General features: G+C 39.3%; 1 protein-coding gene across 5 annotated transcripts in view; it reads left to right on the forward strand.

The window, feature by feature from the left end:
- The window catches only part of PRR16 (proline rich 16), a 187,441-nt gene that overhangs the window by 116,919 nt on the left and 57,068 nt on the right, over window positions 1–13,454 (forward strand). The window lies entirely within an intron of this gene.

Consider the following 13,454-nt stretch of genomic DNA (forward strand, 5'->3'; position numbering starts at 1 on the left):
CAGGGTTATCTTCTCTGGCTTTGGCCTAAAAGAGTGAAGTGACATGTATTTCATGTATTTTTCATGTCTCTTCAAAGTGTTTTCAGTTTTGTCACTGACTTATTTGATCAATTTATAACAAAGATTGAGATTACGGTTTAAAAATTTAGAAACTGAGCAGAGAGTGAATGACCTGTAGGGAGCAGCATGTTCACTGTAATAGGACCAAGGTTAATAATCTGGTTATGTGGTTTTCAGACCAGTGAACTTTAGAAAAAAAGTACTTCCACAAAGTGCACGGATTATTCAATTCTATACCACACACACACACACACACACACACACGTATATATCTATGTATAACTTTGTCACCTGCATTTCACACACTTTATTTTCTATTCAATTGGCTATTTTTGAAATTTGCTTTTGTGACCAATCTGATGATCTTAGGAAAATCTGTGGTAAATTATTTGTTTTACCTGTGTTAGCTAGAGACATTTAGCCCTACCATCATCCCCGTGATTAAATATTACCTAAAATGTAAGAAATGTTTTTTGAGTATTTAATAGGAAAGGAAGATCTGTTTGTACCTGGCTCATGGGCACCTAGTGGGATCTGGTTCAACTGGTCTAAGAATGAATTTGAAGCAGTAAAATTCACCCATAACTTACAGCAGCATTGTTCATGTAGACAGTTGTAAAATACCTATCAGAGTTTACGTACTTTTCGAAGACCTCTTTTCACCTTTCACTAAGATGTGAGCATCTCCCAGTATTGTGCACCGCCTTTCATACATTTTCGTCACCTTCACAAAGACAGCAGGATCCCACCAGAGCTGCCCCACCTCATAAGGAAGCTTTCCACTGACTTCCTTAAGTCATACTGTCAGGGTGGTGTTGTTGGTGATTGCTTTGTTTCCTTCTAACTGTTTTATTTCCTGGAGCTTGTTGCTTTTTGTGTGTGTGTGTGTGAGAGAGAGAGAGAAAGAAAGAGAATGAATATGAATATTATGGTAAATTCTTTTCAAATGGAGAGACTTTTAAATTTTACACATGCTGAGCTGTTTTCTTGCTTCCCTGTTTCCTTATGTCTCTTAGAAACATGTGCGGTGTTTTGTCTTGAACCTATGTTGATACGAAATGAAACCCACAGCCTGCCAGTAGCGCAGTGGTGGGGTAAGATTTAACCTCCTGTGCATGATCTCAGGCATCTTGTTCAGCCCTTCCTGATGATCCTATGCTTGAAATGCTTGAAGTGAAAACACTGTTTTATTCAAAGCAGGTTTCCTAAGCCAGGTCCCTAACCTACCTTTCCAACCAAACTGATGCCTCTGAGCCCATTTTATGCAGAAGTGAAAACCAGCACTGGTATTTTCACTTATGTTAATTACATTAGTATTCAAACTAGGAGGCAGAAGAGAAGATTCTGTAATACAAAGCTACCCCCACTAAAGTAGAAACAAAAATATAGACATATTTTCATGGAGAGAGTGAGTTTAACCCTCAATAGTTCAATGATGGCAAGCACTTTAATAGAAAAAAATGGCTAGAGTGCTTATTAATATACTGTATAAAATAACTTAGACCTATTATAGAAATATTTCTTTAAGGTAGATTTTGTAAACTTGTTTTCAATTATAAAACTGGACTTCTTTGAGAAATATATTGCAATAATTGTCAGCTCTCTCTGATTTAACTCTTTGTTCTCTCTATCATGATATAGGTTCTGTATGTTTGACCAACAGAACATATGCAGGAATTAACCTATTTCTGGTGGATTTTTGGAATATTAACTAGGATCATCATTCCCATTACACTTTTTCCAGAATGAGAAATGTATCAAAAAGAGATTTTTATCTTGTTGGTTTTCCTCAGTATTCTTTGAGGAAAATTCGAACTTGAAACAGTTCATATTCAGAAGAAAGCTGACAGTGCATCCCCCCAAAATTGTATCTCCTCAGAAAATTTACTTTACTTCTATGAAAAAGCATGTTTTTATTTTATAGCTTCATTAGAGTATATTTCACATGTCCTACCATTCTCCTGTTTGTGCAATTTAGTGGGTTTTTTTGGTAAATTTTATTTTTCATTTAAAAATTTTAGTTAAATACAAGAGAAATTGCCATTAAATCTGTTTTGATATACAATCTAATGGTAGTAGCTGTGTTCACAATATTGTGTAGTCACCACCAGTATCTGTTTTCAAAACTTTTTGTCACCAAAACAAAAACTGTAACTCCCCATCTCTCACTAGCCTCAGCCCTTAAAAACCTCTAGTCTGCTTTGTTAGAAAAGAGGAAGGAATATGTGCATTCCTTGTTTCACTTGGCTTCTCTTTTCAAATTATTTAGGGACCTTTCCCAAATTATCGTGGAAACAGATGTTAGAAATCTTCAACAGTTTCTCCAGAAATGCACAATATGGGAAAAACTATGCATGGATTTCAAAAAATTGCACTAAATTAAACTCACACTAAATCATTCTAGGTTGTAGAAATAAGATCTAGTTTGAGACACTCAGAAGGATAAGGCATCAGTTTGAGAAGAACCACTTTCACAGCCACACACATTCTGCTAAACTTGAAGCGTGAACAAATATCAAATTTATGCTTAAGCTTGAGCGAGAAAGTGGTGAAGCCATTGATGCTTTATAAGAAGTTTAGAGGGAAGAATGCCGCCAATGAACTCAGCAGTTTCCAAATGACTCCCTCATTTTGGGAAAATTGAGATGATATTGAAGATGAAGCCCATGGTAGCAGAGCATCCACATCAATCTGCAAGAAAAAAAATTAATCTTGTTCATGTTCTAATTGAAGAGGACTGATGATAAGCAGCAGAAGCAATAGCCAGTCCCGTAGGCATTTCAGTTAGTCCATGTTACAGAATTCTGATTGAAAAAAGTAGAACAAGCTTTGTACTTGATGGGTGCTAAAACTGCTGCACCCCTATCAGCTGCAGGCAAGAGCAGAGCTTTCGGTGGAAGTTTTAAACGAGCGGAATGAAGATCTGGAAGCACTGTTGGGAGATTTGAAACAGGAGGTGGACCATGGCTTTTCCAGTACAGTCCTGAGGCGAATGCACAGTCAACACAGTGGCTCCCAACAGGCGGGTGATCGAGTCAGAGCCAAAGCAGAGAGGAGAAGAGCTAGGGTCATGGTAGCAGCTTTATACGAGGCTCAAGGCAGGTGGCTTGTTGAGTCTGGAGGCCCGTGGAGCTGTAGCATCAGCAGTTGATGACGGCATTGGAAGTAGAAAAACGCCTAGGAGAGCATCAGAGTGCTTCCCCAGCATGGGAGTGCTCTTGCCCATCCCCTCACCAAAGGCGATTTGGAGAAGCTTCTAGTGCAAAAGGTAACCACCTTGCAGTCCCGATGTGGCTCCTTCTGATTTCCTTTTTATCTTAATCTTTAAAAATCTTTAATGGACGCCTGTTCTGCCTCAGTGAGTCATGGCAAATGATAGCTCTGACGTAATGAAATCGGTCTTCGATTCTTTAGGGACATACCAGACATGTATGTCATCCTTCACAAAAGTTTTTTGGGCTTTATGGAGCTTAGGCTGATAAATAAACTTTAAATGAGGGTACTTAGAAAGTTGGTGTCGTGACGAAAGTGTGCATGGATTTCAAAACATGTTTACACCAAAATGAACTTAAATCTGTTTTCCGCGAACTTTTGAATTCCCCTATAGGATGATCTCGAGATACAGAGCTTTTAACTGAGCCCTTACACAGTGAAAAATTTCAGGATTAAAAACAATAATGTAAGCGTGAAAGTAAGACTTGGGGTAATCGTGTCTTATCAAATTATTCCCTTCTGTCTCTAGCTAAAGTCTGAATTATACATCTTAAAATGTTTTACTGAGATTTAAATACTTAGGACTGCTGCATGTGTATATCCTACATTACTTAGACAATTGAAAAAACATAGAAGTAGAGATAAAAATAGCGTTTTTATTATCTGGATATCTGCACTCCAGTGTTTTTCCCATTTCTGAAGATTGTTCTTGGAATCATAATAGCTTCAAACTGCGGGCAGTTGTTGCAGTTTCTCCTCCGTTCCCGTGCATGGTCACAGAGGTACTTTTCCCAGCGCACTTGGTCCTGCAGATTGACAGGCCTCTCCAAGGTACTCGTCACCTTAGTCTGTGGCTGGTCCTCCTGCTCTGCCTACTAAGTAAGCACACCCAGCTTCAGGCAGCGTGATCCCAGCTGTTTGTGGTGCCCTGCACACACGCACTTCAGCACCTTGGACCTCTCTGCTGAAAAGGCAGATGCAGAGCAGCTTCTCACTACTTGACACAGAGATCTGGCAGGGGCGGGTTTCTCCCTCACTGCCCATCTCTTGCTAGTGACAGTGGAATAAGTGTTCTTGTACTTTGAAGGTACCTGGTCCAAAATTAAGTACTGGCTTGAAGGACTGTGTATCAGAACTGCACTATTCTTTTAGTTAAGCATGGCCATGTGAGCTTTTAGTTTTCAGATAATATTAATGGAATATGTGTGATTTAAAGATGAAAAAAGTTTCAATACATACCTGTTTGATTTTTTTTAAATAGACTGTCTTGTGCTCTAAAATGCAGTGAGTGAAATGATTTTCTTGTAACATTCAGTGAAAGATGTGTAGATTACTTCCACTTATCGCCAGTGTCATTCACAATGAGTAATAATGTATGTATTCCTTTGAAATGGAGCATGCAAGTGATGATCTTATTAAGATTCTGAAAATGTCCATTTGAATTTTCGTGTAGTTAGAGGGTAGTGAAGAGGTCATTAAAAGCTCTGTTTTCTGGTACATCGCTCTTATGGGCAGACATGTTAGCATTGTTTCCTGGGTTAGGATCACAGAGGAAGCATGCAGTCAGTAGTTCAGCGGAGACTGAAGGGCATATCACACAGTTCACCTGCCCAGGAATTTAGATATGGGTTGGCTAGAATCTAACTTGCTCCAAGTCTAGGTAAAGCAAAGAAAACCTAATAACTAAGCATGAATTTTCAAACTAGGATTATATTCTATTATTTAATTTCTGGTTTTATGAATAACACAAAGCACAATCAAAACCAGCATTAATATTTTAGTAATGATACGTATTAGATTTGCTAGTCAGATTTAATACCTTTTTAATTGTGTTTAAGTTGAAATTAGTTTAAATTTTATACATTTCATTTTTTCTGTTCTTTCTATAAAATCTTGAGATATTCCATGGAAGGTGATGTTTTACATTTTTTTCATAATTGTTTAAGCATATTCACATAACTCTGGACTCCATCCTCATAAAGACATTACCACATAATTTATATCTGGGTTTCTATTGGGGACAAAATAAGTTTAAAAAAATCTGAAGTTTTATTTTATTTAATTCATACAGTTTCATTATATACGTCTATTATATGTAACTAAATTCAGGTCTTAAAATTCATTTACATCGTAACCTTGCCCTTGCTCAGTTGAAACGGTGATAGGTTGATACAAAGTGCTCTCTTATTAACGCATCATTTCATTAGCACATAGTTTAGGTGATTGCTACTAAAAACTGAACCCTGTGTTTTGATTCTTCATATCCGGCCATACAGCTCATTTAAGAAATCTAGACTGAGATTGTTCTAGTGCTGCGGTACTTACTCAAGAGCTGAGATTTAATTAAGTGGATTTAGCCAATAAACAAATCTCCTCTGATTCTCCAGGGCTGGAGTTACAAACAAAAGTAAGAGGTCATCACTTCCCCTCAGTGCTGTGGTTGGATATTGATTAGCATTTGAATGGAGCTTGCCTAAACTAAGCACTTTCCCACAGGTGGATTCAATTGATGGATATTTGTAGCTTGTGGGCTATGCTGTATGTTTGATTCCAAGATAAAATCTGATGGCTTAATACAGAGACATCTTATTCATCCATAAGCAGGCTGTGGAGCAGTCATCTGAGCCACTTTACCATGATATGTCGCTGACCATAGGGAGATAGGGTACTGTGGCAAGCTCAGTGTGAAACCTTCTGCAATTCATGAGAAATACACTCACCACTCATCCTTGCACCCAGGGATTTTTTCGCATCTTGATGGATAAGGAAATGCTCAGGATGGAGTTACCAGAATAGGTTATGGATATTGATGAATTCTGAAAGCCTAAAAATGTAAACGCACGATTGACTACTATTCAGATTGAAACTGTCCTAGTTTCTCAGGCCAGGTTCTGTTATTTCCCAAGTCTAATGAGAACCAGAAGTTTAGGGATTTTCCCTCGAAAGTGAACAATAAGAGTACTCTGCGTGATTGAAATAGAGATTCCTATTTTACATCAAATGTTTGTGAGATAATTTCAAACCTTTTCTGCTTGGGTTTGCTTAGCCTTGTCTACGACTGTCTAAAATACATGAAGGGAATAAATGAACAAATAAACGTTTGGTTGGAGTTGGCAGGAAAGTTCTGTCGCTGAACAAGATCACGTTATGGCTGGAAAGGTTTGGTAATAGTTTTATTTCCACTGTGCAAAGCCAGATAATCTCAGCCAAGCAGCAGAACAGCATCTGTAGTCAAAATGGGGAAAGTGGTGGCAATTATGAACGTTAGTGAATTCTGGCAGCACACACCATGTGAAGAGGAACACATGAGCACGTAGGGCCTTGAGAATATTTGACACCTTGATTAATGGCAAGGCTTAAGTGCTTGGTCCAGAATGCTCCATTTTAAGGTGTTCTAAGAACCCGTGTCATTGCAGACTTGCATATATATTTTTACTGTTGTGCACTTCCAGCTTCCTACCAGAAACAATAGCAAGCATTTTTACATGCTGACTGCGTGCTTTAAAAAGCATTATATCCTTGGCCGGCGCTGTAGCTCACTTGGTTAATCCTCTGCCTGCGGCACCAGCATCCCATATGGGCGATGGGTTCTAGTCCCGGTTGCTCCTCTTCCAGTCCAGCTCTCTGCTGTGGCCTGGGAGGGCAGTGGAGGATGGCCCAAGTGCTTGGGCCCCTGCACCCGCGTGGGAGACCAGGAGGAAGCGCCTGGGTCCTGGCTTCGGATCGGCGCAGCACTGGCCGTAGTGGCCATTTGGGGAGTGAACCAGCGAAACAAAGACCTTTCTCTCTGTCTCTCACTGTCTGTAACTAACTGTCAAAAAAAAAAAAAAAAAGCATTATATCTTTTTCATATATGAGCTCATTTCATTTCTGCATCAACTCTGTGAGGCCAGTACTTTTTCTTTTAATCTTCCTTTCAGATATCGGAAAAGAGAAAATCAAGGAATTAAGTTCCTTGTCTGTGGTTACTGTAGTGGGTCTGACTGTGGAAGCTATACTTCTCTGATTTCTTGGGATAAAGAATGAAATGTTAATGTTCAAGAGGAAAATTTGTATTATCTTCAGAAGACCATTGGAGCTTTTTAAAAATTAATGACCATTTTTAATGAAGTGTTTTTGAGGGAAGGGGAGAGTAGAATATATAAACTCTTAAGTATTAATATGAAAAGCACATTTTAACTATTGCTTTACTTTTCCACTTCAACAGTTATAACTTTATGAATCTCTGATTTTTGTCAATACTGGGGAATATTCCATGTAGATTTAAAGAAATATTGAAAAATTTGGTTGCTATCCTACTGAGTGTTGAATTTTTAAATGTTTTAATTAGAGGACATAATAATTACTGTATAATCATGTATTAGATTATTTAAATAGTATTTTCATCCAAACTTTATAATTTATTATTTTTTAAGATTTATTTATTTATTTGAAAGAGTTAGAGAAGGAGAGGCAGAGAGCAAGAAAGAGAGAGGTCCTCCATCCACTGGGTCACTCCCCAGTTGGCTGCAATGGCCAGAGCTGCACCCATCGGAAGCCAGGAGCCTGGAGTCTCTTCCAGCTCTCCCACACAGGTGCAGAGGCCCAAGGACTTGGGCCATCTTCTACTGCTTCCCCAGGTCATAGCAGAGAGCTGGATCAGAAGTAGAGCAGCTTGGACACAAACTGGCATCCGCATGGGATGCCAGCACTGCAGGCGGCAGCTTTACCCGCTACCTCGCAGCACTGGCACCTAGAATTTATTACTAATAGAAATGTTTCTTATAATCCATGTGTGTAATAAAGTGTGGGCAAGGACTGTGGGCATTATATTCATTCTCATGTTCTCAGCAAATAAAATGGCTGTCAGCACACAGTGTTCAGTTTGTTAATGAATGGTGGATGATGAATTTAAATATTTTGAGCTTATTCAAAAATATAATGTTTTCTTTTTTCTCCTACATATTAAACATTATTTTTAATGAGTAAAAATAGTAACATAGGCAACAGTAAGAATTTGAAGCAATTGTGCCTTTTCTCAATCCCCACCCCAAGCTGTGTTCTTGAGTTCAGATAGGAAGGAGAAGTTCTCATTGGTTTCTGAGCAGTACCCTGTAAGCAGCTGATGAAAGGATAAATGGATGATTGAGCAAACTGTATGATTGAAGCTTTTGTCCTTTTATTCATACTTAGTTTGAAGAGGTCACAGGTGTAGCCGCACAGTGTTTGGGTGGCTTATATCAAAGGCATAAGACAGGAATGAGGGGCTGCACGCTCTGAGCAATAACCTTGGATTTCTGGATTGAGCAAGCCTCACAGGCCATGAGCTCCTACTGTCTGCTGCAACTAATCATGCCGTATGTAGTATCACCACCAGGAAATCACTTAGCTTCTGTGTGAATACTCTCTTGTAACTTGGGGTTAGTGCCGGCTTTGGTACACGTGACTTCAGGGTGTTTTCCTAGTGGCTCAGCCCATTGGCACATCATGTACCAAGGTTGGGTTTCCTTAAACAAGGCATCTCTTCAAATATTTGAGGATAGCATTCATTTGCAGAGGCTGCTCTACACCACCATACTACATGAGGCATTTTTGAAGTCAGTGTTGATGATGTGGATGGCTACCCCGTCTTTTCTGGATTACCCTCCCCAGAGCTGACCCTGTTTTGACTGTAAATATCTGACAGCGACAGTATCGAGCATTGAATCATTAGTTATTTCTTTCAAGTTTCCAGTGATTCACTATAGTTTTCTCAGAAAGAAGAGGTGCTAAGTGAGTTTTCTGAAGACCTGATTGGTCTGTGTTTAAGAGTGCATGTCTTCACTCACAGTGTAAGTCCTCCACAGGCACTTGCTCCAGACATCGTCATATGTTGACATTCCTGTTTTCCGTCCATGTGTACATTTTCATCAGTACTCCCTGTCCATTCATGCTGGGGCCTGCAACCCCATTCATAGCCCTTTGTACCTTGTTCCCTCCACCATGTTCTGGAAAATGAGAAGTAAATATACTATTTTTTAAAGTTCTTTAATTTTTTTTTTTTTTTTTTGACAAGCAGAATGGACAGTGAGTGAGAGAGACAGAGAGAAAGGTCTTCCTTTGCCGTTGGTTCACCCTCCAATGGCCGCTGCGGCCAGCGTGCTGTGGCCGGCACTCCGCGCTAATCCGATGGCAGGAGCCAGGTGCTTCTCCTGGTCTCCCATGGGGTGCAGGGCCCAAGTACTTGGGCCATCCTCCACTGCACTCCCGGGCCACAGCAGAGAGCTGGCCTGGAAGAGGGGCAACCGGGACAGAATCCGGCGCCCTGACCGGGACTAGAACCCGGTGTGCCGGCGCCGCAAGGCGGAGGATTAGCCTAGTAAGCTGCGGCGCTGGCCAAAGTTCTTTAATTTTTTAACAGAAGCCCCATAACCTACTCCCAGCTCCCCACATGATGAAACAAGAAAACAATGCTGCAGGTATCAGTGACAGCAGGATCTCAGGAAACACCCAGGAAGGTCAGCCCCACCTTCCTTGTCCATGATAATTTCTAGGAATTCAGATAGCACACTCCAGCATTTCTAAGAAATACACAGGTCTAGTGTATTTGTTATTTGATATATACAAGGGGCCTGCGCTGTCGCATAGCCAGTTAAGCCGCCCCCTGCAGTGCGGGCATCCCATTGGACACCAGTTCCAGTCCCCACTGCTCCACTTCCAATGCAGCTCTCTGCTGTGGCCTGGGAAAGCAGTGGAAGGTGGCCCAAGTGCTTGGACCCCTGCACCCATGTGGGAGACCCGGAAGAGGCTCCTGTCTTTGGATTGGCACAGCTCCATCTGTTGCAGCCAACTGGGGAGTGAACCAGCAGATGGAAGACCTCTCTCTCACTCTCTGTCTCTCCTTCTCTGTCTGTGTAACTCTGACTTTCAAATAAATAAATAAATCTTAAAAAAAAGAAATATACACTAAAATTATTAGAACTCTTTGAATATTAAAGTAATTAAATAATGACCATGAATAATATTAATTAGCCATCACAACACTGGCTGACATCATTTAATTAATTCCACTTTCAGTTTATATTTTGTTTAAATTCCACAGAGGAAAATAAGTATAATAATATCATGAATTACATCAATGTTTTATGTCCTTGTAGGACAGCAAAAATATTTTAAGGATCATTTATTATATTTTTTAAAATGTAAATTCCGAAGCATCAGGATTAGGGAGTTATTGTTATAATAGTCACACTTTAAAAGAACACAACTGGATTACATTTCAGCAATTTCTGTTTATTGATTGTAGGAATTAGCCATCAAGCACAACAAAATTCATATATGATGTAATTGAAATCAGCTATCAAGTCAGTGATCATTTCTTCTTAGGGATTGCTATGTGGGCCATAGAGCTTGCTGCGTTCAGGGACAGTCTTGGTGGGACCAGATGCACCCATAAGCAAGGTCATTCACAGCTGTGAAGTCCTGAGGACGTGAAAATGTTCACAATCAAGGTCAAAAACAGTGTCTAGCAGTTTTCTGTTTCCCTGTCATAAAAGGCTATCAATAAGGGTTTCTTGGTCTCAGTATCATTCTACAGAAGGACGTATATGAATTTATTGCCCATTAAACTTGGCTGCTTAGAGCAGTCATGTACTTTCAAGCCTCCTGTCTACTGAGGTTGATCACATTTGTGTTAAACATGGATACTGCATTTTTCCAAATCCAGATAAAATCGGAAAGATGCCATGATCAGTCAGCTATTAGAACTGAAGAGTGAATTTACAGTAACAAAGTGAAAAAGCAAAAATAATCCAGGTAATGTCCACTATTGGAGATATATTTATATGTTCTCTCTGTCACTAGTTTTGTTGAATCAGGTGCATTCTTTTGTCATGGTATATCATGAAGATGATTGATCTTATTGTTGAGCACCTGTTCAAATAACTTTCTGTATTAGAATACTGAAACTAAAATACATTTAGTAAACTGTAGTAATCATGCAGTTTTTTTAGAGTTTATTAGGAGCTGAGTTATGAATCAAATCTTCTTTTTAAAGTGTTCTAATGTAATACAGAAAGGAGTGTTATTTTGAAAATTTAGTTATATGTCTCAACCAAATACCATGGCATAGCAGGGTGAATAAAATATCTATTATATACCACAAGATATTAGAGGAGAGAATTTTGAATTTACTTGTCAAAAATAATAAAAGTTTAAGGTGAGGTTTACGCTAATTACTGAGTAGATTATTGTCCAAAAAAATACATGAATCAGATCATTTTGTGCTTGATGAATATTTACAAAATTACATACCATCATTTTTAAATAAAAAAACATTCTCCTTTGAAAATAATTAAATATGCCGGCACCGTGGCTCACTTGGTTAATCCTCCACCTTGCGGTGCCAGCATCCCATGTGGGCACTGGGTTCTAGTCCTGGTTGCTCCTCTTCCAGTCCAGCTCTCTGCTGTGGCCCAGGAGGACAGTGGAGGATGGCTCAAGTGGTTGGCTCCTACACCCGCATGGGAGACCAAGAGGAAGCACCTGGCTCCTGGCTTCAGATCGGTGCAGCACCAGCCGTGGCGACCATTTGAGAGTGAACCAGCGGAAAGAAGACCTTTCTCTCTGTCTCTCTCTCTCACTGTCTATAATTCTATCTGTCAAATTAAAAAAAAAAGTAAATAAGAAGTCACAGCACACTAAAAAGGAAAAACAGTTGACTATATCAAAGAAAAAGTAAATTTTTAAAAAAAGATTTGTTTATTTGAAAGGCAGATTTATAGAGAGGCAGAGGCAGAGAGAGAGAGAGAGAGAGAGAGAGTGAGTGTTCTTCCATTCACTGGTTCACTCCCGAGATGGCCAAAACCCTCTGAGCTGCGCCAATCCAAAGCCAGTAGCTTCTTCTGGGTCTCCCATGTGGGCCATCTTCTACTGCTTTCCCAGGCCACGGCAGAGAGCTGGCTTGGAAGTGGAGCAGCTGGGACTTGAGGCGGCACCCATATGGGATGTCAGCCCTGCAGGCAGCAGCTTTACCTGTGCCAGCCCCAGAAGAAGTAGATGCTAAAATCCGTCTATAGTTATGCAGATACACGAGGGCCTTTAAAAATATTTGGGATTAGTTGCTTTCTTTTCATTTTATATAAGTAAACTGGATTCTGCATGAAGCTATAGAAAATACACAGTATTAAATAATGTTGTGCAGAGAATACAAGACCAGAAATTAAAATTTACCCATTTCAGATATTAATTTGCCAGTTTATAGTTTAATCACTTAATTCAACCTGAGTTCCAAAGACCTCATTCAAACTGAATTCCTAAGACATTCAACTGACTTAGTGGACCAGAGAATTCAAGATGTTGTTCCTGTGAATTCTGTTTGACATGCCTCTTACAAGAAAAGCAAGAAAAAAAGATAGTATGTTCCCACATTCTCTGTTGGAAGGCAGTAATGATGGTCTAAAACCAGATGACAGGGTGTCTTTATCCAAAAGACTTTCTTTTTTTATTATTATTATAAACACTTTTATTTAGTAAATATAATTTTCCAAAGTACAGTTTATGGATTACAATGGCTTTTCCCCCCTATAACTTCCCTCCCACCTGCAACCCTCCCATCTCCCGCTCCCTCTCCCATTCCATTCACATCAAGATTTATTTTCAATTATCTTTATATACAGAAGATCGCTTTAGTATATATTAAGTAAAGATTTCATCAGTTTGTACCACACAGAAACACAAAGTGTAAAATACTGTTTGAGTACTAGTTATAGCATTACTTCACATTGGACAACACATTAAGGACAGAGATCCCTCATGAGGAGTTAGTACACAGTGACTCCTGTTGTTGACTTAACAATTTGACACTCTTGTTTATGGCTTCAGAACAAAAGGCTTTCGATGAGCATTGAATGATGCTTATGTTGAGAATGAAGTTTGTGTCGCAGAAGTGACCTCTGCACATGCTACGGGGTGCCCTTGAAGGGAGCTGTTTTGTGCTCTCAACATTGCTGGTGCACTTATCACACAAAAAGAGACTCCTAAAAGTTTTGTTACAATTTGTGTAGAATAAATATTCAGATAAATGTTCAGCTGAATCCATTTGGTTAAAATTGATTAATTCACTGTTGAAGTAATGATGAAGTTGATTAGTAAAAATAGTAGAGTTTGAAGGAACTTTAAATAGCTGTGGGAAATGTAATTAAAATAAGTTTGTTATAATACAA

Source organism: Oryctolagus cuniculus, chromosome 6 (assembly GCF_964237555.1).
Source record: "Oryctolagus cuniculus chromosome 6, mOryCun1.1, whole genome shotgun sequence".
Lineage (NCBI taxonomy): Eukaryota > Metazoa > Chordata > Mammalia > Lagomorpha > Leporidae > Oryctolagus > Oryctolagus cuniculus.